Here is a 25,947-nt window from a genome sequence, read left to right as displayed (position 1 = left end):
CGAATGGATGTGAAGCCTGATCATGTGGCTGCAGGGTGATGACCGCGGTAAGAAAGGAGGCGGTGAGACTCAACCCTGGAGCCCTGTCCAGGACTTGCGCAGTCATCGGCCCTGCTCCTGGCATAACACCCGCTGCAGAGAGCAGGTCTCCAACATTTCTACCGCCGTCCAGGCTCAGCCCCGCTTTCTCCTTGGCTTCTGCAGGACCCACCTCCGTGGAAGCATCCGGCGCTCGTTTGCCGGATGTTTGCTGCACCTGTGGAGTCCGCACCAGTGCTCGAGCGCCAGGAAAAGCCCCCGGAGCTGGGCCGGTACCCGCTCTGGCGCTCGTAGGCCGTGGGGGCTTGAATGAGGCGGCTGCTGGCTCTGGCACCTGGTTCCCTTATCTCTAGGTTGGGAGGTGTGTCCCCGTTTGCAGAGAGCTCTTGTAGGGAGGTGGATGCTGTGCGTCCTGCCCAGCACCCTGACATGCGGTCACTAGTGGCTACTGTCCTGATTGCGATCCCTCTTCCTGTTCCACCCCAAAGCAACCGTCTGCTGCCCTCTGCTAGCCTGCTGTCCCTGCTGCGTGGCCACCCACAGTCCTGGTGTGTTAACCCCTCCCTCAGTGGGACAAGAGCGGTGCCGCCGTCAGCGTGTACGTCTGCAGAGCTGCTCCGAGTCCCAAGTCGACCACTGAAGCTCGAAGGGGCTTCCGGGGAGCGGCTACCCCACCCTCCCCCGCCTTCTCTTTCTCTTTTCTCCTGATGCACCATTGTTTTCTCAAAAGGAAAAAAAAGAAGTGGTTTGAGTCAGGGAGAGAAATCCCCAGGGCCCTGTTTCAAACGATTGTCCCATTTCTAAACTTGAGTTAATAAGAATAAACAAAATAGTAGGTGGATTGCACAGAAGAATATTATTCTGACGATTATGTAAATATTTATGCATTCTGGCTTTCTCATTTTGTTACTGGTGTCTAATTTCTGAGTCTCATAATGAAGTGTAATTTGGAGAAGCTTTGCAAAGTCAGGCACAGCAGTGAAATAATTTGATTTGTTCAGTAAACTTGGTTTCAGTTATTCCTTTTCATCAGTTCTTTTAGAACCTCTTCAAGTTCTTTGTGATTTGACAACCGCTTTTAGCCCGATGAAGATATTACTCTTAAACAGTGCCAGGAATTCAGAAGCGGTTTATAATATTGTTGCTTAATAAGAAAATGCATTCATCGGCAGAATATAAAATTTATGGGCTTCAAATGGATTTGAGTTTGTAGTTTTAGCCCTCTGAGCTCCTGCCATTCTCGAGGCTATGAGTAGGGTTTTTTAATTAAGTCAAATTGAATTGAATGAGCTTTTATTGAGCGCCCACTCCCTGCCAGACACAGTCTCCTTAACCCATGCACCGCCTGAATGGTGGCGAGGGGGAGCCAGCCAGCCCAGGGAGGCCCAGTGAGGTGCCGTCCTGAGCTCAGGGCGTCCAGCGGGTCTGTCTGAGAGGTGGGATTTGGAATTAGGGCTGAGGCTTATGCTCTTTCATCCCCAGCTGATTAGGAAGAAGAGACAGGTTGAGTGGCTTTGCATATGTTATCTCCTTTAATCTCGTTTAATCTTCTCAACCACCCCTTGAAATTCAAGTTTGTTGCATTTCCCTTACATTACATCTGAGGGAACTCAGGCTGGAAACGGGCAGTGCTGGGCCTGGTCACAGAGCTGGTGAGAGACGGAGCTGGGGGTTTGAACTTGGAGTCCTCTGGGTCCAAGGCCATCATTCTTTCTACAACTCCTGGTGCAGGGGGCAGGCGTGGGGAGTGTGCAGTTGGGGCCGGGAGGAGCGTCTGCGTTTCTGCCAGCACGTGACTGACCACCTGCTGGTGGCAGTGGCCCCTTAGTCACAAAGGCGCCTTCCTGTGGACCGAGGCAAGGGGTGGTGCGCAGGTGGATTGGTCTTCAGTTTCCTGGGCACTTTCTAACTCTGAGCCCGAGCCCGAGCCAGGCCTCCTCTCTGACCATCACTCTTCCTACCGGTGAGTGAGTGGGCATCGTAAAACTTCCTGGTTTTTTTGTAGGGTCACCTGCGCTATGTGGGAGGCACTTGGTTCCTGGGTTTTGTAGGGTCACCTGTGCTATGTGGGAGGCGCTTGGTTCCTGGGTTTTGTAGGGTCACCTGCGCTACGTGGGAGACGCTTGGTTCCTGGGTTTTTTGTAGGGTCACCTGTGCTATGTGGGAGGCACTTGGTTCCTGGGTTTTGTAGGGTCACCTGCGCTATGTGGGAGGCGCTTGGTTCCTGGGTTTTTTTGTAGGGTCACCTGCGCTATGTGGGAGGCGCTTGGTTCCTGGGTTTTGTAGGGTCACCTGTGCTACGTGGGAGGCGCTTGGCAGCGTATGTTGCGTGGCGGGCCCCGCATTGAGGAGCCCTGCCCTTTGGAGACCTGCTCGTTGCCACGGCCGAGAAGTTGCCTCAGCCCCGGGCTCCTGTGCGTCATGGAGCTGACTGCAGTGGAGACAGGTGACTCATGCGATGGCATTTTGTGTGGCATTGTGCACTTCAGCCTGGCACAGCACACCACACCCACAGCAGGTATTCAAGAGCCATTAGTGTTTATGAAGGGGATAAAATTGCCCAAATGGAGGGAAGCCATCAAAATAAGAGCCTTCGCCTGTCTGATGGAAGTTAACTTGCAAACCTAATGACTGCTGGGCTGTCGAGAAAGTGTCATCTGGATGTCTCGGTGGAGACAGAACTCTCCGGAAGGGCAGCCGGGAAGCCCCTGATCGCCTCGTGGGGGCGGGGGACGCATTTTACATGACAGTGAGTTGGAGAAATTAGCAGTGGTCTCCAAGGAGCGCCCCGCGCCCCCCCCCCCCCCACCCACCCCGGCCCTGCTCAGCTTAACCCTTTGAGTTGCAACAGCTTTAAAATGAATCCAGGAAATAGCTGTATATATTCTTCATACTCCTCATGTTTTCTCTGCAAATAAAAGCGATCTTGAATGTCTGAGATTCTGGTGACAGAAATGCCTCTCCTTTGTGCAGTACATTGCTGGGGCTTGGAACAGAACCAGCACAACATATTCTGTGCTGCGGGGGAGGGGGGGTGCAGGGGGTGAGGCCAAGAGGTTCGTTCAAGCTTCACTTCTGGTTGGGGGAACGAGGACCCCCGACTTTTGGCCCGAGGCCAGGTTTACGTCAAGGAGAGGATCCATTGTTTAAAAACAAATGTGCATAACAGTCCCTGAACAGTCATTTTCAAGTCATTCTCTGATAAAGATAGAACGGTTAATTTAGGCAAATTTAATGGTTTCAGAGCATTTGGTGTAGTCCTGGGGTAGAAAGCAATGTTTTCCTTATTCCATTTCAACCTGACTTCATTCCTATCTTTGTGTGTTAAGTGTCAGTTTATAGCAGGGGAGCGTTTTCCTCTTGGATGCGTTTGCACCTGGCAATTTGTGCAGGAATTCCTTGATTGCAAAATAGCTGCTCTCAAAAAATGCAGACAGGCAGCCGCACTCAGGAGCCCCTCGGTCGGCCGCCACCAGCAGTGGGGTGCTGCCAGACACCTGGGTTTGAGCCCTGCTGGGCCTGCTGCTCAGTCCGTTCTCAGCTGCCGTTGGCCAGCTTATAGAAGGAGGATAGGACGGGACCCCTCAAGGTCATGGGGACCATGGAGATTGGCCAGTGTGATACAGGGTAAGCTCTCGGGGGCAGGGGACCACACTGGGCACTGAAGGATGCAGGGATGGAAGGACAGGCCCCGGCCCGTTGAGGCAGGAGAAGCTCGTGCGTTCGGGGCTACACCCTGCCCAGCTCTCCAGGCGGCCTCCACCTTCTGGGGCATTTAGAAGCTCAGTCGTTGTGTCTGTCCCCTTTTCTCGTTTTGGGTGAGCTGGAGCAACAACTCTCAGGTCAGATTATTTGGAAGATCCATATTACCACTGATTATTTACGAAGGGACAGGCCAGGAGGGAGGTAACCAACTCGATTAACTCGTCAGTGAGGCAGCTGGAGGGACGTGTGACAAGCAGACCAGGCTGTCATTTGACCAGAGATCGTCTGCGCCGGGATTGTTCCCCCAGGGTGGCCATGATGACAAATGTAATTGACATTTTTTTTATTAACCCTGAAATGATTAAAGACGCTGCCGCTGAATTTGTGTCAAAGTGCCAGGTCCCTGGCCTTCCGAGTGAGGCTTCCACGTTGGAGGCAATGAGCAGCCTTGTGTTTATTTCCTGCTCATCGATTCCATCAAGCAAGCACACCGAGCTCTGCCTGAGTTGGTCTTGAAAGCAGGTCCGGGAGCCCAGGCTCTGCTTCCTGGCTCAGGTTCTCAGAATGTTCTGGCACTAGCGTCATGATGGACACTTAGAAGGCGCTCTGTTCATTGAGCGCCAGGCGTTAGCTGGGCCCCTGCTTTGCGGTGGGTCCCAAGACGTACAGAGCGGCAGGTTGGGGGCCCCGCCCCTCGAAGGAGCCGTCCCTGCAGAGGGCGCATGGGTAGACGTCCACGGGAGCAATTGTGTGGCCCAGGTGCTGGGAGCAGGACTGGGACTGCCTTCACGGCTGGGGAAGGAGGTCACGGTGGCACGGGGCTGACGCGGGTCCCAAAGGGAGGGCGTCCCCTCACCAGGCAGAGCTCAACCTCGGGGGCCTTCCAGGCGGAGGTGGAACCAGTGTCAGGGCACATAGAAGTGGGTGAATTCGAGGGAGCAGTGAATGCCGTGCAGGAGCATCCCCCGGGGGCGGCTTGGTGCGGCCCTGCAGACAGGCTGGGGGCTCAGTGGAGACCACCGTGGGCTTGCTGCTGCCTCGCCTGCTGCTGAAGTCACCGAAGCTCTCTGTGCTCAGTCCCCTCACCTGCAAAGCAGAAGCAGTCATCATGGCCTCATATCCGTCAAGGCTGCTGTGACCATGAAGTGGCACTTGGAGTAAAGCTCTTGACCCGCTGGTCCTGGGCAGGGCACCAGGCAGTGGGCATCCCACAGGGTTGCTGACGGTGGAGGGGCGGGGCTTGTGGGAGTGCAGAGTTGCCCATCAACGGTGCCAAGCGCTAGGCGGAAGCCACCGCCCTGGCTTCCCATCTTAGAGCCGAGAAGCCTCCTCTTGAGAGGGTCAGGCAGCCGTGCAGGGTCATATGTGGCTGGGCAGGGGTTGGGAGAGGGCAGGGGACTCCTCTAAGAGGAGCGACCTTGTGTAGCGAGGGGGTTAGGAAGTGGTCCCATCATGGCGAGAATAGGACAGTCACAGTGCCCCTCAGTGGAGCGATGCATCGGGTGTTTCCCGAGCACCTCTCTGCCGGGGGTACACAGGTTCACTCAGTCACTGAGCAGTATTTACTAGGCACCTACTGCATTCTGTCTGAGCCACGTGGGATTTCCAGGTGGCACTCGTGGTGAAGTCCAAGTCTTAAGTGTTAGTCGCTCAATTGTGTCCGACTCTTTGCGACCCCATGGACTGTAGCCTGCCAGGTTCTTCTGTCCATGGGATTCTCCAGGCAAGAATACTGGAGAGGTATTAATAATAATAATACTGGAGAGAGTGGGTAGCCGTTTCCTTCTCCAGAGGATCTTCCCAACCCAGGGATTAAACCCAGGTCTCCTGCATTACAGACAGATTCTTCACTGTTTGAGCCACCAGGGAAGCCTCAGTGGTAAAGAACTCACCTGCCAATGCAGGAGACACAAGAAACGTGGGTTTGATCCCTGGGATGGGAAGATACCCTGGAGGAGGGCATGGCAACCTACGCCAGTATTCTTGCCTGGAGAATCCCATGGACATAGGAGCCTGGTGGGTTACAGTCCATAGCGTCACATAGAGTTGGACATGACTGAATGACTTAGCATGACGCACTGTGTTCCAGGCATTCTGTGAGATCCAGAGTACCCTGGTGGGTACGTGGTAGGGAAAGAAGGAAAGAAAAGAAAATTATGACATGTCTAGCAATGTGGATAATTGCCATTTCAACCTTGAAATAGTGAGTCCATGTCATTAAAGTTTTGTATATTGGCCCCCTGCCAACCCCAACTGACCACCCCCCCCCCTTTCCCCCGCCATTGCACAGACTTAGAAGATTTACCCCTTGTGACTTACTTAGACCTGTTGCTTGGGAGCCTTTCCCATCAGTTTAATCTCTTCTGCCTTTTAATCCTGCGGCTGGCAGGATGTTGCAGGGGCAGTAATTTAATAAAAAGTATGCAGTTTGTAAAGCAGCTGCTATTCTGTGTACTAAGCACATTTGCCAACCTTTTCAGGGAAATCTCCAAGCTGTTCTTGGAACTTGGCGATACTGCAGGGAAAAAAAAAAGTTATATTTAATAACATTTCATCCTTTGGGTTCTGCAGCTAATAGTAGCCTAGATGGGAGCCGTGTCTGAAAGCCATTTCTTTATGTGATTCAGAGAACCAGGACACTACAATTACCCCGCGTACGAGATTTATGAAAACATTAATGCCTAACAAGAAGCAAACATCTCAATAAGTTATTTAATTTGAAGTTGCAGGCCTGGCGGCCGGTTCCTAACTCAGCCCTGCTGTCAGCCCACAGGCCCTCACTCGGAGGCGGGGGTGTGGGCTGGGCAGAGCGGAGCTGGGTTGGAATCACGTCCTCCTGACTCAGGAACCCATCCCTGCCAGGGCAACCTCGTTAGGTCTGTAACATGTGGCAGCCACATGATCTGCTGGATGAGAAACACACATTTAGCCAAATTCACGTGCTACACGCTTCCCTTTCTTTATTTCTCTCCCCGCACCCTGAACTGACATAAAAAGGAGAGTCACACACAAGCAGATGTCAGAACGACTGCCGTGCTCTGCCTCATCAACTGGAAAAGCCACCAATTGAATTACTCCCGACACCATTTCTGCGGATGGCAGATGTGGGGCGGGAGCCCGGGGTGGGGGCCGTCTATTTTCTTGTGTTCGCTAATAGCTGAAGCCTTAATTCAAAAACAAATTAAGTCCTTCAGCTGTCACTTGATTGTTCCCTCTGATCTTTGGGGATACATATCTTTGCTCCTGCCTTGGATCTCTTCTCCTTTTTCTCGAAGCTTCCCCCCACCTTTTTTTTTTCCCTCTTTGCCCAGAACTCAACATTTTTTTTTTTTTTTAATAAAAGCATGCATTATTTAGAGCCTGTCGCTTCCTGAAGTTCTTTAATTACAGAATTAAACCAAAGTAATGACAGTTTAATTTGTTCTTTCATTAATTGGGAGCGCTCGGGGCTGATGTGGAGTGCGTGCGTTTGGGAAGCGTTGAGGAGCGCGAGCTGAGTGATTGGATCATGAGTCATGATCACGGCTGTCGTTTATCGCCCGGCACTGGGCTAGGTGCTCCTCCTGCACATTCTCAGTTTATCCTCCTGGCCACCTTGAGGAGGAGGGGGTCCCGCTGCTCCGTGCCACAGATTCCAGAAAGGAAGGACAGAGCCAAGTCCGCCCAGGCAGCTGGAGGGAGGGCCAGGCGCCCCCGCCACTGGGTCTAGCACCCCTCACCCCAAGCCCCTGTCTGGTTCTTGGGCCCCAGCAGTGGTCTCAGTTCCATGAGGGGCTGCCCCCACGAAGACCTGAGGCGGGCCTGAGAAGCTTGCACCGGTGCCTGGCTGAGTGCTGAGGCTGGACCCATGAAAAGGAAAGGCGAGACAGACAGGAGGGGGCCAATGCTCCATGGAGGCTGATGACGATTTGTCAACTAAGAAAGTGGCGGCGGGGGGGTGAGTAGAGGCGTGCTTGCAAGCCCAGCCCGTCCCATTTGGTTTGTGGGTCAGGAAAGCCGCCCCAGGGAACCACGCTGGGCGTGTTGCTCTAAAGCCCGTGGCGCGAGGTGGAGCCCAGGTGTGTGAGGCTCTGTCTGGCCTGGGCTCCCCTCCAGCCAGGGCCCGGCCCAGCCCTGCCTGGCTTAGGACAGGTCTCGTCACCAGCCGAGGCTGAGGCCAGGGCAGCTGCCGAAGCCAAGACGGCGGTCTCAGGGCAGCTGCGTTTGCTCGGACGTGCGTGACCCAGGCCTCGTTCTCCGCACACTGACCCCAGGGCCCGCCAGACCTCTGGACCGGTCTGTGCGTCTATGGCCACGTCCATCGTGTCTGCTCGGGTCCTGGGGCTCCAGGACTGAGCTAAGGCGGCCACTTGGTGCTCTCCCGTGTGCAGCCGAGACGTCTGGCCTGCCCGGCCTACCGGAGGGAGGCGCTCACGCTATGCTTTAACTTTTTTTAAGAGCCTGAAGCCCTGTTTGCTCCAACCCCAGGACATTTTGGTGGCAGGTGGTAAAGGATGATAAAGAGAACAGGCGGCCAGCCGGCGGCATCTGCCTTTGTACCTTCTACTCTGTTACTGTAATTCTCTTTGAGCCTCCCTGCAGCTCTGGGAAGCGAGGGGGCTGGCCCCATTTTGTAGCTGTGGAAGTGGCGGCCCAGAGGTGGGGTTGCCTGCTCAGGCCACGTTGATGGAAGGGCACCGCGGGGTTAGGGTTTGGGGTGTCCGAAGTTCCCCGTGGGATTGGGCCTTCACGTCCCCATAGCTTTCACCCTGAGTCCCCCAGGCTGCCTGCCTGCTCTCAGACCCCCTAGGACGCAGAGCCCCGCCCCACGGCTTCCCGGTGAACATGGGAACGTGTGAATGCATTCTCTGCAGCGACGACTAGATGAATTTAGGATGAGAGGATTTAGTTGCACTTTATTATTGTTTGCCATTAAAAATCATGCAAATAAGCCACAGGATAAGGCAACTTGTATTGTTTTGGACACCAGATTTACATGTTTACTGGAAGAAAAATGACACCAAGCACCTTCAAGGTGGTAATAAGATTGCACCTCAGAGCTTTCGCTTTGTTGATCTTTATTTATAATTTATGCCACGAACACTTCCAGAAGAGGTTTTAAACTAGTTTATCATAAAAACTTAGAGTGCGACAAGAGGATCTTGAGGCTTACCGTCGTCAGGATGAAAAGAAAGCTTAGCAGTGCTGTGGCTTGGGGGCGGGGGCGGGGGCGGCAGAACGTGCCGAAGCCGGCCGACCTGGCCCCCAAAATCACTGGAGACTTCCCCGGTTGCCAGAGCTGAAAGGGAGGCCTGCTGGGTGGCAGGCTTCTCATTTTCGGATTATTGGGGACCTCCCCTCTGCCTTTGTTCTCAGTCCCCGGGTTGCCTTGTTGAGCTCCTGACTCCTCTTTGAGAAGGAGTGGGCTCGGAGTCCGGCTTGGAGCATCTGGGTAGAGAGGGTCCAGGCGAGAAAGACACCGTGTTCCATCCTAACCTGAGTGTTGGAGGCAGTGCTGGGGAGCGGCCCCCTCACCTCGGGGTGCACTTCCGACTTGGTCACAGGCCGCCTGGGTGACACCCGCCTTGGGGGGAAGGACTTTAGGTTGGCCGTCCCGGCCAAGGAGAAGGAGGCTCAACCACGAGGATTTGGAGCCCTCAGTTAACAGCTGCGTGTAGCCCATCCCTGGCACTGTGCCTGCCCTGGGCCACCTTCCGGCTGGTGGGGTGGGAAGGAGCAGCCGGAGGCCCAATCAGAGTCCAGAGTGGAAGCGGGTTGGCATGTACACCTGCTCCTGGGCTCCCTTTCACAAGTGACTCGGAGCCTCAGCAGGTACCCTGCTGATGCGGACGATCAGCATCAGTAAAGATGCATATAGATTATAACACATAGTATACGGCGTGCTGTTGTTTGCTCAGTCGCTCAGTTGTGTCCGACTCTTTGCGACCCCATGGACTATAGCCCGCCAGGCTCCTCTGTCCATGGGATTCTCCAGGCAAGGATGCTAGAGCGAATTGTCATTTCCTACTCCAGGGGATCTTCCCGACCCAGGGATCGAACCTGCGTCTCTTGAATCTCCTGCATTGGCAGGCGGATTCTTTACCACTTCGCCACCTGGGAAGCCCACACACCACAATAAAAGAACAGCTTGTAAGCTAAGCAGCAGTTGAGCTGCTTTCCTCTTTAAAAAAAAGCTGGAAGCCATGTGCCATATCTGGAAGCTCATGAGCAAGAGTGTGGGAGAGACAGATTGACTAATGGCCGAATGGGCCTTCTGTAATCAGTACAGGCATTGCTGATCACACCTGGCTCTTGGGGGAGCTGCTGTTCTCTGATGTATGAGTGCTTGTTGCTGTCAGCATGAGTACAGGTAAAGGGATTTCTGGCTGCTAAACTCACAGCCAGGCAGCTTCTGTAAATTACAGGCTGTGTGACCACAAAAATCGTTGACTTAAGTGCTGCAGACTTATCATTATTATCCGATTATATAACTCTTCTTAATCCTTCAGAATCACTTGTTAAACTTTCATAGGTAAAATAATTTTGCACTCATTGAAGTAATGTAATTATATAGACTAATTCAAAACTATTAGAAAAATTTTGGGGGCTCCGTTTCTAAGACCACCTCATGCATTCCGGGTACAGTTTGTTAGGGAGTGATGAATTTTCAGCCTCCAAGAACCCCAGGCCTGGGCATGAGTTCACTGAAAGCTTCCTGTGGCACTAGTAGTAAAGAACCTGCCTGCCAGTGAAGGAGATGCGGGAGACTCAGGTTCGATTCCTGGGTCGGGAAGATCCCCTGGGGAAGGAAATGGCTACCCACTCCAGAATTCTTGGCTGGAGAATCCCATGGACCAGAGGAGCCTTGTCGGGCTACAGTCCGTGGGGTCGCAAAGAGTCAGACACGACTGAACGATTTAGCACAATGCATTCCAGGTACAGTTTGTTAGGGAGTGATGACTATTCAATCCCCAAGAACCCCAAGCCTGAGCAAGAGCTCAGGGCGCTGAGGTTTTGAGTTAACTGAAAGCTACCAGAAACTGGTTAGTTGGTCCTTAGCTGGCCCTTTTAGAAGTAAGTAGACTTAGGGGTTGTTTCTGAGAAATGGACTCAGTTTCAGCTCAGTTCAGTCACACAGTTGTGTCCGACTCTTTGCGACCCCATAAATTGCAGCATGCTAGGTCTCCCTGTCCATCACCAACTCCCAGAGTCCACCCAAACCCATGTCCATTGAGTCAGTGATGCCATTCAACCATCTCATCCTTTGTCATCCCCTTCTCCTCCTGCCCTCAATCTTTCCCAGCATCAGGGTCTTTTCAAATGAGTCAGCTCTTCGCATGAGGTGTCCAAAGTACTGGAGTTTCAGCTTTAGCATCACTCCTTCCAATGAATATTCAGGACTGATTTCCTTTAGGATGGATTGGTTGGATCTCCTTGCAGTCCAAGGGACTCTCAAGAGTCATCTCCAACACCACAATTCAAAAGCATCAATTCTTCGGCACTCAGCTTTGTTTATAGTCCAACTCTCACACCCATACATGACCACTGGAAAAACCATAGCCTTGACTAGACGGACCTTTGTTGACAAAGTAATGTCTCTGCTTTTCAATATATTGTCTAGGTTGCTCATAATTTTCCTTCCAAGGACTAAGTGTCTTTTAATTTCATGGCTGCAATCACCATCTGCAGTAATTTTGGAGCCCCAAAAAATAAAGTCAGCCACCATTTCTACCGTTTCCCTATCTATTTGCCATGAAGTGATGGGACCAGATGCCATGATCTTCGTTTTCTGAATGTTGAGCTTTAAGCCAACTTTTTCACTCTCCTCTTTCACCTTCATCAAGAGGCTCTTTAGTTCTTCTTCACTTTCTGCCATAAGGGTGGTGTCATCTGCATATCTGAGGTTATTGATATTTCTCCTGGCAATCTTGATTCCAGCCCGTGCTTCCTCCAGCCCAGTGTTTCTCATGATGTACTCTGCATATAAGTTAGATAAGCAGGGTGACAATATACGGCCTTGATGTACTCCTTTTCCTGTTTGGAACCACTGGAGACCCATAAATCTACTACGGTTTGACTTTGGCACCAGCCTGGAGATGCCATTTCTGGGCAGTGGGCAATAGCACTGGGCAGCAGAGCTGGTTTCTGCTGCGGGTGGGCCTGCGAGCCTCCAGGGGGAGATGAGAGTTGTTCCTTGTTGGGTGTCTGTGAGTTGAGCAGATTGAAACTTTCTCCTTGTCTCTCAGGAGGGATTTGGGGGTGTCTGGGCCCAGTTGAAACTTTCTCCTTGTCTCTCAGGAGGGATTTGGGGGTGTCTGGGCCCAGGGGCTCAGCCTGCCACCCCTCCCCACCTCCAGGTCCGAGTGCTCTGAGTCTGTTGATGCCTGATGCGGTTCCATGGGGCGCAGCCGGGCAGGTGGGGGAGGCGGAGGAAGCCGGGCCTGCACAATGACATTTCTGTGGCCTAATGATTTTCAAAAACCATTTGCAAGATTGAGGTAATGTATTTCCCAGACTCAAGCAGTTTACTCCTTCCCACCGTGCTGAATCAGGCTGTTAAACCCTCTTGCTGTGTGTGTATAGCTATTGGCACCAGGGAAAAATGGTCAAGTTCAAGGCCCCTGCCATATCCGTGCTCGGCTCTTCTGGAATTGATGAGTAACTGCACTTTTGAAAATGAAGTTTTTAAGAACATTGGAAAATGTTAAGTGAGGAAAGCAGGATGCCAAATTATACATTCAGCAGGATCTCGGGAGAAAGCAGGTACACAGAGAAAAAGACGGCGCAGACGTCGCCTGCGGGTCCATGGCGGCTCCGCCGTCCGAGGGCAGGGAGCAGACCCAGCGCCACCTTCTGCTCTTGCCCAGCCCCTCACCCACGGCCCACTGCCCCGGGGGCGCCCCGAGAGGAGCACACAGCCTTTGACTCTGGGACTGTCACTTGAGCCCTGTCTTAGTATAGCCTGGGGCCACTCTCCTCATACCCAGAACCTCGGTCTCTTCACTTGTAAAGGGGCCCAGTGGCGTCCCCCTCACAGGGGTGCTGTGGTAACTCTGTCATCTGACTCAGCGCCTGGCAGTGTGGGGTCTGTGGGGGTCTGAAGAAACGACAGCTCTTGTGGGCCTTATCATATAAGTGCATGTGTGTGGCTGTCAGAATCTACAAAACGAGGTAAATCACAGGGGAGGGGAGTAACGACCGAAAATGGGAAAGCAGTGGAGTCCTGGCCACACGATTCCTCCACTGACCACTCTGTCCTGACCACGCTGACTGCTCTTGTCTTCAGGAAAGAGGAAGTTGGCTGGCAATCGATGGCGCAAGGTGCAGCCAGCCCTCCCAGAGGGGCAGCGTGGAGCATGCTGGGAACGTCTGCTGGGATTTTACCCCTGGTAGTCAGGAGGGCTTCCTGGAGGAAGGAACATCTAAGCTGAGACCGGAAGGAAATGTGAGGGTCAGTCGGTGGAGAGGGAGGAATTCACTTCAAGTAGAGGGAGGGGGGTTAAAGAGCAGGGTGGGTTTGGGAAGCCGTGATGGAAGGTCATGTGTAGGTGAGGTGGTGGTGGGAGGTGAGCCTGGCGGGTGAGTGTGGGTCTCTCAGGTCAACTGAAGGCTTCCCCGCTTGACGGGGGTCCGCTCACAAACCCCACTGAGTCCCTGAGTGTGTCTGGCAGGAGCCCACAGCCAGATAAGGCCTTATGGCCAGAAGGCACCGGGTGTACCTTCTTGCTGGCTTTCTGGATGAGTTCTAGGATCAGGGGCCCGGGTTCTTTTGAGAAGTCTTAACGAAAATGACCACCCAGCTCGGGGAGGCTGGTGAGAACCGTGGCTTTGGTCGTCAGTGTGGGCCTGATGGAGCCGCCCACAGGACTGCCCTGGAAGGCCTTTTTGGGGAGTGGAGACAGCCTGGCGCTGGCCTGTGGTGGTTGCCATGGCAGCAGGACCCAAGTGACCCTCACTTTCCTAGAGTGATTGCCCCCATCGTGGGCATGTGCTCTGGCTGGCTGTCAGGTTGGGGGGAGTCATCTCGGCTGGGTCTCTGAGCAGGCGCTCAGGAGGTGCTCTGCTGGGACAGGAGTGTGTGTGTGACAGCCCAGGACACGGGGGCCCCCAGGCCGGGCCCGCAGGAGGGTTCGGTTGGAGCTGGGTCAGGCCGCACTCTTGGGGCGCCCGCTCAGTGACTGCCGGGGGCACCCCGGCCCGGCCTGGGGGTGAGCCGGCCCCTCACGCCCGCTCAGGTGGCGGGTGTCCCTGCTCCCTGCCCCTGCCGTCACTCCGTCCTCCCCGCTGCTCCTCCAGTGGTGCCCCCCCTGCCTGCAGCAGCCCAGCTGCTTTCCTCGCCACCGCTCAGATTGCCCCCCAGGCCCTGGCGCCCCCTCTCCTGTATGATGTCCAGCGTGCCCTTCGCCCCGGTGGACGTCCTCGTCACCAGTCTCCCGCAGTACCCTGGCCTCCTGTGCCTTAGCCCGAGTGTTCTTTCGGAAGGAAAATCTTGACTATTGCTTTGCTCTCCTATGTTTAACCCTTTCAGCTGCCCCCACCACCCCCATTTTTCATGGAGGGAGGCAGCTCTGAAGTTCTCTGATCTCTTTTCCCCCACTCCTGTCTTGCGTCCATCCTCACGGGCTCCTGGTCCCCTTCAGGCTCTTCCCCGACCTCTTGCCTCCCGTCTTGCTCAGAAGCCTGCCCACCTCCCCAGTCGAAATTAAGCTTCACCTCTTTTACTTATTTATCTAAATTTGTTTATTTAACTTTTGGCCATGCTGGGTCTTTGTTGCTGGGTGTGGGCTTTCTCTAGTTGCGGCGAGTGAGGGCTCCTCTTTGTTGCGGTGCCCAGGCTCTAGGGTGCACGGGCTTCAGTACTTGTGGTATGTGGGCTTAGTTGCCCCGTGGCATGTGGGATCTTCCTGGGCCAGGGATCAAAGCCGGGTCCCCTGCGTTGCAAGGCGGATTCTTAACCACTGGACCACCAGGGCAGCCCCATTCACCCGCTCCAATTATTTCACGGAGGCCAGCTCTTTCCTCTCATGGTGTCTTCACTGGTACTACCTGCTTATACGTTGGCTTAATATCTTTCTCTTCCATCAGACTCTTGTTAGCTCTTTTGTTCCCCAGAGATTCAGGCAGTGAGCGATGTCCTTGGCACGTAGTGGACCCTGAGTAAATATCTGTGGAATAAACCTGATGAATGACTGAGAGTTGCCCAGTCTTTCCAAGGTTGTGTTTGCACACCTGTGAAATGGAGAGAACTTCCCCCGCTGACCTCCTGGGTCTGCGTGAGGCTCATGTGATGCCATAACGTGTAATGGGATGCACAGAAGTTAAAATACAATGTCATAACTCCTTCTGACCAGGTCAGAGCGATTGAAGGCAGGAGGAGAGGGGGATGACAGAGGGTGAGATGGTTAGATGGCATCACTGATGGACATGAGTTTGAGCAAGCTCTGGGAGTCGGTAATGGAGAGGGAAGCCTGGCGTGCTGTAGTTCATGGGGTCGCAAAGAGTCGGACGTGACTGAGCGACTGAACTGACCTGAACAAGGTCATACCCTCCACTTCCCCCCTCCAATTTTTGAGCGAGTACTTCTTAGGATAAAAAGATTGGGGAGCAGGTTGAAGCACCGTTTGATAATCTGCATTGAGGGTGGGCACAGCAGGGAGGTGAGAGCCCTGCGGCTCAAGGGCAGATGTGACCCTCAGCCTGGAAGGGTCCCCGAGTGCCCTTCCTGGTCCCCTCTGGTGTGGACTGAAGGAGCGCCTGGCAGTGTCTAAGCGAGCTCCAGCCCTGAAACCTAGAGCATTCCCCCTGCTGGTGGGCTGCGTTGGTGCCTGGAAGCTGTGAAGAGCGGGGGAGGGTTGAGGAGACCAGATGGGCTTTCCAGGAGAGAAAACAGGTGGTGTTAGAAGCCCGCTATCAACAAAATTAACGTTGACTTCTGGAAGAATCTACAAGGGGTTTGTGAGAGAACTCTTGGTTGCGAGTGACAGAATACTCAGTTCCTAGTAACTTAAAGCAAAAAAAGTGAACCCATTGGTCTAGGGGTGAAAAGGCCGAGGACCGTGCGGCTTCCGGTGTGGTGGTCAGATGTCCCCGTGTCTCGGTCCCACCTTCTGTCTCTCTTGGCTACCCTGCAGTGACCCCCTTTCAGCTCCGGCTCCAGTGTGGCTGTCCTTGCGGTCAGATATCCCGGTGTCTCGATCCTACCTCCTGTCTCTCTTGGCTACCCTGCGGTGACCCCCTTTCAGCTCCGGCCCCAGCCGTTCTCTCATCTGCTTTGCAGCCCAGCTGGTGAGGAAATGCCTCTTCCCCTCTCCTGCCTGCTGCAGACCAGGGCTGGCGCCTCGTGGCCTCGAGTTGGCCAGGCCTGGGTGACGTGTCCTCCGTAGGAGCTCTGAGCCAGTAACGTGCTGACTGCGTGGGGCACGGATGGTTCTCCAAGGAAGGAGGTGAACGGACACTGGGCAGCCAGTAGAAACCACAGCGCTGCAGGGCTAAAAAGCAGTTGTGTGTTTGCCGGGAGCCAGCGTTCACTCTCCCCAAACCATTCACTCTTTTCTGAGTTCTTAGACTCACAGGATCTGTTTGTATTGAAGCTAGAGCCAGTGTGTATCTTGATTTGGAAAGGCACCTCTCACTCCCAGGGCACAGGCCTTTAGAACCTTGGTGATTCCATCTCATCCTTGTTTTGCAGAAGAGCTGGAACCCCAGATCCTCCTGGTGGCAGAGAATCTCTGGCTCGTTCTGTGAGCATGGAGAGAGAGAGAGGGGGGCGTCTGCCACGTGATACAGTCCAACTGGATGACCATGACTTGTTGAAAAATAGCACCCATCTCAAAGAATTAATGATTTACTCCTAGAGTTGGGAGAAGTTTCTCATGATCAAAGGGCATTAAGCTTAGCATTCTTCTGTTCCACAATTTAATAATAAATCCTGTAACATCATAGAAGTGAGGTCTGCTTGTCCAAGCTATTGTGTTCAGTCACTAAGTCGTGTCCGACTCTGTGACCCCATGAACTGCAGCATGCCAGGCTCCCCTGTCCTTCACCATCTCTCGGAGCTTGCTCAGAGTCACGTCCATTGAATTGGTGATGCCATCCAACCATCTCATCCTCTGTTGCTCCCTTCTCCTCCTGCCCTCAATCATTCCCAGCATCAGGGTCTTTTCTAATGAGTTGACTCTTTGCATCAGGTGGCCAAAGTATTGGAGCTTCAGCTTCAGCATCAGTCCTGTAGGTAACTAAAACCCAGGATGGCCATTCTTTCAGTCATTTTACCTTTGTCCATTCATCTGTCCCTCGTCCATCCACCCCTAAAGGGCTGTCAGTGGGAAGAGGGGTCAGTCTGGCCTTGTGTTGTGTTAGTCCAGAGAGCAGGGTTAGGAGCTATGGATAGGAGCATGTTGTAGGTGAGAGGTGGATAAGCATTGGTGGTTGGACCTGAGGGCTCTGCAGTCAGTCTGCCTGTGTCTGAGTCCCTGTTCACCTCTCACCCTGTGACTGGGGTGGATAACCTCCCTGCGCTTCAGGTTTGTCATCTGTCAGATGATGTTTATCATAACACCTACTTCATACTTGGTGGTAAGGATTGAGTTAGTTCTTGTGCTTAGAAGCATTTTATTTATTTATTTTTTTGGTGACTGCTGAATGCGTGATTACTCTTACCTGGAGGTGGGAGATGAGGTGGTATTTTGTCTCAGAATAATGTCCAAGATTGCAGTGCTCTCAGAAGGGGCTCTGGCACCTCCTGGAGCCCGCGCTCCCCGCCGTTGGCCAGGTGGCAGCCCCTGCTGGGGACCCTGCAGGCCGAGGGCTCACCCCCACTCTGCCAGGAGGGCGGCACTGATAGCCTCCAGAGTCTCCATCTCCAGCTGTCCGCGCGCCCCTCAGCAACCTCTGTGAGATGTCTTGCTCTTAATCCTTTTTACCCAAGGAAAACTCTTTTTTGCCCTTTTACATCTTCTGTTGACATTTAAAACTCCTTCCCTTTGTTCTGACCTTATTGAATAGAGAGCATAATTTCTTGGAATTCTCTGTATAATGAATGCTCATGTACTTACAGATTCTGGTCAAGTTTCTCCTCAACCTTTACTTTGAGGGAACTTGCATCATTTGGTACAGAAAAAATTTTAGGAAGCACTTAGAAGGATGGTGTAAGATGAAAATGCTGCCTTAGCTCTCACTATTTCTGCACATGTGAACCCCTTGTAATACAGATACCAGCCAAGTTACCCTGCTCTTAGCGATTGCATTGAAATTGGTTCAGACTCCTCTAATTGCATATGGTAGGAATGCTGCAGGCTTCTCAGGCCCTCTTCAAGTTTTCCTGAAGCTGACAGGGTGGGGAGATCTGTGTGGGTGGGACTGTCTCCTCAAATCATTCCTGGCTCCTCTTTCATGCCTGCAGTAGATGACATCAGCTTGTACATCACACTGGCCTGCTTTGTCATCTCTGTGACACAGTGTCTCACCTGCAGGACAAATGGTCCAATCCCCTCACTCTTCTAAATACTCCCACCAGGATTCAGGATGTAGGGAGATTTTGACTGAAGTACTGGGGCAAAGAAGTATGTATATGTCGGGTGTGAGGGTGGAGGGGAAGAGATAGGGTGGGGTATTAGTCTCTATTACTGCAAACCAGATGCTTAAAATTGAATATTAGATTTGACTTCCAGTAGCTAAGCAGCAGTTCCCATCAGACTAACTTTCCCGCAGCTGACAATTATAAACTGAACAAAAACACAACTAACTGCCTAAGTGTATTGGAGAGTGACAGAAAGCAAGCAGACCTAGAAGGGAGCCTTCCCTTAGAAGAGGAAAAGGGAACTGGTGAATTTCCTGCTTTATGTTTTTCTGCATGAGAGTAGGCTCCAGTCAGTACCAGGCAGAGCAGCTGAAGTTCAGATAGAAAGCCTGAAGTGTTACTGACTTGAAGAGCCAGAGGACATAATTTGGGGCAACGAGAGCAGCTCAAGAGTGAGGAGGGAAATCTCAGAAAGGAAGGGGAGAGGGGAAGCCACAAGTTCTGTATATAGACTCTACCCAAATCTCTGATGACTCCTGAATCCACAAATGGGGCAGATTCTAAGAAGCTCAGGTTATACTAAGAGAACTGAATAGAAATTTCTACTGCTGCACACAACAGAGGAGACAGAGTTTGAAATTTGAATAGAGGCAAGTTAGCTCCCTGTTTAAAAAAAATTTAAGTTGATGTTCTTCAGAGAAACATAATAGAATCCAGAGCTTATACAATGTAAATTTTGTATTAATAATATCTAATATGTGTGAGTTACTCAGCCATGTTTGACTCTTTGTGACCCTATGGACTGTAGCCCACTAGGCTCCTCTATTCATGGAATTCTCCAGGCAAGAATACTGGAATGGGTTGCCATCCCTTTCTCCAGGGGATCTTCTCGATCCAGATCTCCTGAATTGCAGGCAGATTGTTTACCGTCTGAGCCACCAGAGAAGCCCAATAATACCTAGTATTTCACTCCAAAGTACTCAATATAGTAGGAAATAGGAAAAGGGGACCTATATTCAAGAGAAAGGGTTTCTCTCCAAGATAATCCCAGTGTTAAAATTAGCAGACAGTTGTTTTAAAACAGTTAAGACAATGCTCAGAGACACAAAGGAAAATATAGTCACAATGAGTAAAAAACTAGGAAATCTCTGTACAGAAATAGAAACGTATAAGGGGATAAAAAGTCTAGAACTGAAAAATATAGTAGTGTCTGAAATAAAGAGTGTGTGCTTTGGACTCTATTGCAGAATGGAGAGGATGGAAGAAGGAGCCAGTGAATTTGGAAATAGAGTAATAGAAATTATTCAACCTGAAAGCAGAGAAAAAGAATAGAGAGAAAAAGGAATAGATATTCAGGGACCTCTGGACAATAGCCAGAGATATTTGTGTAGTATTTAAGAGGATGAGATGGTTGGATAGCATCACCAACTCAATGGACATGGGTTTGGGTGGACTCCAGGAGTTGGTGATGGACAAGGAGGATTTGGCGTGCTGCGGTTCGTGAGGCTGCAAAGAGTCGAACACGACTGAGCGACTGAACTGACCTGAACTGCATAGTGTATGTGTAATATATAGTAGTATTCGTATGTGCATTGTTGTCGTTCGGTTGCTAAGTCCTGTCCGGCTCTTTGTGACCCCATGGGCTGCAGCACACCAGGTTTCCCTTCACTGTCCTTCACTCTCTGCCAGAGTTTGCTCAAACTCATGTCCATTGAGTCAGTGATGCCATCTAATCATCTCATCCTCTGTCACCTCCTTCTCATCCTACCCTCAATCTTTCTCAGCATCAGCGTCTTTTCTAATGAGTCGGCTCTTTGCATCAGGCGGCCAAAGTATTGGAGCTTCAGCATCCGTCCTTCCAGTGAATATTCAGGGTTGATTTCCTTTAGGATTGACTGGTTTAATCTCCTTGCTGTTCAAGGGACTCTCAAGAGTCTTCTCCAGCACCACAGTTAGAAAGCATCGATTCTTCAGTGCTCAGCCTTCTTTGTGGTCCAACTCTCACATCCATACATGACTACTGGGAAAATCATGGCTTTGGCTCTACGGACCTTTGTTGGCAAAGTGATGTTTCTGCTTTTTAGTGTATTGTCTAGGTTTGTCATAGGTTTTCTTCCAAGGAACGAGCATCTTTTAATTTCATACCTTCAGTTACTGTCCACGGTGATTTTGGACCCTAAGAAAATAAAATCTGTCACCATTTCCACCTTTTCTCCACCCATTTGCCATGCGGTGATAGGACCAGATGCCATGATCTTCGTTTTTTTGAATGTTGAGTTTTAAGCCAGTTTTTTCAATCTCCTCTTTCACCTTTATCAAGATGCTCTTTGGTTCCTCTTTGCTTTCTGTCATTAGAGTGGTATCATCTGCATATCTGAGGTTGTTGATATTTCTCCTGGCAATCTTGATTCCACCTTGTGCTTCTTCCAGCCCAGCATTTTGAATGATGTACTCTCCATTTAAGTTAAATAAGCAGGGTGACGATATACAGCCTTGACGTACTCCTTTCCCAATTTGAAACCAGTCCATTGTTCTGTGTCTGGTTCTAACTGTCGCTTACTAATTGGAGTCAAAGATGAGAGAGAGTGGGGAAGAAAAAACTATTCTAAGAAATAATGCCTAAAATCTCACCAAATTTGGTGAAAATATGTACATTTCCAGATTCAAAAGAAAAAGAAAGCCAAACCCTGCAGATCCCAAACAAGGCAAATGTAAAGGAAATCACACTGTGACCTAGCATAGTTAAGCTTCTGGAAACCAAAGATAAAGAGGAAAATCTTAAAAATAGCCAGAGAAAAATGAATGTCATGTGGAAAGGAATAATGATATAAAATATATATATACTGACTTCTTATCAGAAACAGTAGAGTTCACAGACAGTGGAATGGCACCTTTAGAGTGCCATTAAAAACATTTCAACTCATGATTCTGTATCCTTTAAGAATGAAGGTGAAATAAAGACATTTTCAGATGAATGAAAAGTAGGCGAGAATTTGTTGAGCAGGTATGCACTGCAGAAATGTTAAGGAAGTTCTTTAGGACAGAGAACTATGATACCGGATAGAAACTCACATCTCTAGGAAGAATTGAAGAGGCTGTAAATGGTGAATATGTGGGAAGATATAAAAGACTATGTTTTCCTCTTACATTAAAAAAATACATGACTATTTAAAGCAAACATTATCACATTACATTGTGGGGTTTATAACATGTGGGTATAATACATATAACAGCTATAGCATAAAGGATAGGGTTCAAGAAAAGATATTTATGGTTGCAAGCTTCTTATATTTTATGTAAACTGGTACAGTTTAACTCTAAGATGACTTTAAAATATTAAGCATGTGTATTGTAATCCTTAGTGTAAACACTTAAAAAAACTTGAGGCATAGCTCAAAGGAGGAAAAGAGGAATAAAGCACAGGTTAAGACAGAAAAAAAAAAAAAAGGGCAGAGTGATAGATGTAAATCTGCTCATATTAACAATTGCATTATATGTATATCAATTAAATGCTACAATTAGAGGAGATTGTCAGGGGTCTTCCTTGGTAGTCCAGTGTTAAGACTTCACCTTCCAATGCAGGGGATGTGGGTTCAGTCCCTGGCAGGGAGCTAAGATGTCATATGCCTGTCAGCCAAGAAAACAAAACATAAAATAGAAGTAATATTGTAAAAAATTATTTCAATAAAGACTTAAAAAATGGTCCACGTTAAAATTTTAAGATTTAAAAAAAGAATCTTCAAAAAGGAGATTGTTAGAATGGATACAAAAGCAAGACTAAATTGTATATTGTTGGCAAGAGGTGCACTTCAAGCAAAAAAGAAAGAAGCTAAAAGTAAATGCATGGCATAAAGGGATATCATCCAAATAGTAAGCTTAAGAAGACTGAAAGTATTATAGTATTGAACAATAAAATAGGCTTCAAGACAAAAGGTATTAGCAGAGATAAGAGGGACTTTTCATAATGATAAAAGGATCAATTCATCAGGAAGATATAGCAATCTCTACCTAATAACAGAGCTTCAAAATACATGAAGATGTTTTCACAGAATTAAAGGGAAAATAAACAAATATATAGTCATAGTTGGATATTATAATACTTTTCTCTAAGTAATTGATAGAACAACTAGACAGATCAGTAAAGACAGAAGATCTGTATAACATTGTCAGCTACCTTAACTAACGCTTAGGGAACACAATACATAAAGTGCAGGGTATAGATGTTTTTCAAATTCAAATAGTACTTCTCTAAGGTAGGACATGAGCTATGATGTAAAGCAAATCTCAATACATTTAAAAGGGTTTAAACAATAGCCTAGTCTCTGATCACAATGGAATTAAATTTTTAATAAATAATAATGACTGAAAAATAAAAAAAATAACTCGACAAACATTTGAGAATTAAATCACACACTTCTAAATAACTTAAGAGAACTTGCGCTTTTGGCAGAGATGGAGTAATACGGGGCCAGATTTATGCTTCAAGCTTAAAGAAAAACAGAGGAAATGTAAGGGAACAGTGATTTTCAGACACTGAACACCAGGTACTGTAGACAGTGATCCCTGAGAGAGGAAAAATGACATGGTCCCTGAGATTGTTTCAGGTTACCGCCAGGTGAGAGTTTCTGGCCTAGAGCACAGGGAGAAGACACCCAGACGGGTCCCAGTGATCTTCCTGGGTTGAGGAGGCAGAGCTGGAATCCAGGAACGTCACGGCAGCTAGAGTTCTCAAAATAGAGAATCAGGCATTAGAGGGCTGCCTGGGGCGAGAGGGGGTGCTCCAGAGATCTGTAGGAGCTCCCTTCAGTATCTTCAGTGAAATACTGATCAGCACATGTGTATGAGGAAGCTCCCCCAGGTGAGGAAAGAGCCACTTGAAAGGAATAAGATGAACAATCCCCAGAGCTCACAGGACCATGAATATTTCATATTCCCATAAGCCAGAGTGGGAAACCCTTGTAATTCACAAGGGTATTGCCTCAGGAGTGAAGTGAAACAGCCCTAAATAAATGCTGCCGTGGTTCCTCCTATCAAAGCTTAGAGACTATCTTGGCAAGAAGTGAACATTTTCCAAGTAATCTAATTGTGTCCCAGAGCAAACCTTAAGAGTATTATAGGAATAAAAAAAAAATCCACTAAAGTAAAATTCATGGTGTCTTGCTTCTGAACAAAGATTGTAAGACATGTGAAAGAATTAGAAAGATCTGAACCATGATGAGAAGAAAAATGAAAAATAGAAACACACCCACAAATGGCACAGATGATGCAAATAAGAATGTTGCACCAACTTTTATAAATATGCCCCATATATGCAAAGAAGTAGAGAAAAGCTTGAGCATGTTAAGGAAGATAGAAGAAAAATCCAAATCAAACTCTAGAGGTGAAAAATGTTTTGGAGGAAAAATACACTAGATGTAATTATTTGCAAATCATTAACTGTAAAATAGCAAATTTGAAAACCAGAAACCATCTAAAGTGGAACACAGATAGTAAAAAGTTTAGGAGAAAAATAAGCAGAGCATCAGTGAACTGTGAGACAACGTCATGCTTACCCAACGTTCATGAGATCAGAGTCCTCAGAAGAAGGGAGAGCAGAACAAGTTATTTAAATAAATCATGGCTGAAAGTTTTCCAAATCTGATGAGAAATTAGAAATCCATGTAACCAAAACCTCAGTGAATCTCATCTTATAATGATAAAGGGTTCATTTATCAAAGGATGTAACATGAGGTGCTTAACATTAGGGGCATAAATATGTATACACCTAATAAGAGTGTATGAATTCACTGAAATTCATGAAGCAAAACTTATAGAACTGCATGAAGAGTCAATCATATCCACAATTATAGCTGGGGCTTTCAATACCCTTTTCTCAATAATTAATAGATCAAGTAGGCAGAAAACAGTAAAGGTATAGAAAACTTGAACAACACTATCACTCAACTTGGCCGAATTGACATTGATAGAATACTCCATGTAACAGCAGAATACACATTCTTTTCAAGTGTACATGGAATGTTTACCAAGATAGACCATATTATAGGCCATAAAACAAGGCTGTCAGTAAATTTAAAAGGATTGAAATTATTCAAAATATATTATCTAATGATGGTAGGATTAAATTAAAAATCAATAACAGATATTCCAAATATTTGGAAACTAAACAGCACATATGTAAATAATCTCTGAGTCCCGGGAGAAGCTGATAGGAATATTAGAAAACATTTTGAACCAAATGCAAATGAAAACCCAGCATATAAAATTTTGTGGACTGTAGCTAGAGCAGTTCTCAGATGGTAATTTATAGCGTTAATGCCTGTATTAATAAAGAAGAAAATTTTAAATCAATGGTCTTAGCTCCCACTTTAAGACATACAGAAAAAGAAAATTCAACCCAAAATAAGCAAAAGAAAGGCGATAAAGATAGAGCAGAAATAATTCAAATAGAACACAGATAAACACTAAAGTCAGTGAAATAAAAAACTGGTTCCTTGCAATCAATGTAAGTGATAAAACTTTAACCATTCATCAGGAATAAAAAAGATACAAATTACCAATATTAGGAATGAGAGAAGTGACTTAATTACAAATTTGAAAGATATTAAGAGAGTACTAAGGTGATGTTAGGCTTCTCTGGTGGCTCAGTGGTAAAGAATCCACCTGTCAATGCAGGAGACATGGGTTTGATCCCTGGGTCAAGAAGATCCCCTGAAAAAGGACATAGCAACCCACTCCAATGTTCTTGTCTGGGAAATCCCATGGACAGAGGAGCCTGGTGGGCTATAGTCCATGGTGTTGCAAGAGTTGGATATGACTTAGCACTTAAACAACAACAACAAAGGTAATGTTGTGATCAACTTTCTAGCAAGGAATTCTACAACTTAGATGACCTGGATAAACCCCATAAGAGACTCAGACACTTAAAGCTCACCCACAAAGTTAGATAACTCCCAAAGCCTTGTCTCTATTAAAGAAATTGAATTCCTATTTAAAACCCTTCCCATAAAGAAAACTCCATGCCCCAAAACTTCACTAGTGAATTTTGCCAAATATTTAAGGAAGAAGTAGTAGCAATTTGTTATGAGTTGAATTGTGTCTCTCTCAAAATTTGTATTTTGAAGTCTTAACCCCCCATTGGCTCAGAATATGTCATTATTTAAAGATAGGATTTTTACAGAGGTAATCAAATTAAAATGAAATCTTCAGAATGGACCCTAACCCAATATGACTTACGTCTTCATTAAAGGGGAATATTTGGAGACAGGCATAGAAGGAGAACACCAGATGGACATGAAGACAGCCATCTGCAAGTCAAGAAGAGAGGTCTGGAACAGATCCTTTCCTCACTGCCCTTGGGAGCAACCAGTCCTGCCCTGATTTCAGGCTTTTGGCTTCCAAAACTGTGAGACAGTACATATCTATCTATCTACCACCCAGTTTGTGGTACTTTGTTACAGGCAGCCCTAGAAAACTAACACATAATTCTACTCAAACTCTTCCAGGAAATCAAAGAAGAGGAAACGTTTTCCAGTTTGTTCTATGAGGCTACCTTGGTACCAAAGCAAGAGAAGGAAGTAATAGACTAGTATCTCATGAACATGGATGTAAAATTTTTAAATAAAATTTAGCAAATCAATCCTACATACATCCCTTTACTTTAAGCAAACTAGAAATAGAAGATAATTTTTTCAAACTGTTAAGGCACG

General features: G+C 48.6%; 1 protein-coding gene and 1 long non-coding RNA gene across 3 annotated transcripts in view; both read left to right on the top strand.

The window, feature by feature from the left end:
* The window catches only part of WDR25 (WD repeat domain 25), a 117,446-nt gene that overhangs the window by 27,605 nt on the left and 63,894 nt on the right, over positions 1 to 25,947 (top strand). The window lies entirely within an intron of this gene.
* LOC112580855 lies at positions 16,825 to 25,877 on the top strand. The gene is made up of 2 exons (XR_003105177.3): positions 16,825 to 18,284; positions 25,488 to 25,877. It is a non-coding gene; the product is annotated as an uncharacterized LOC112580855 (long non-coding RNA).

The sequence above is a fragment of the Bubalus bubalis genome, chromosome 20 (assembly GCF_019923935.1).
Source record: "Bubalus bubalis isolate 160015118507 breed Murrah chromosome 20, NDDB_SH_1, whole genome shotgun sequence".
Lineage (NCBI taxonomy): Eukaryota > Metazoa > Chordata > Mammalia > Artiodactyla > Bovidae > Bubalus > Bubalus bubalis.
The sequence above is the reverse complement of the archived record's forward strand: the minus strand, read 5'-3'. Positions and strand labels throughout refer to the sequence as shown.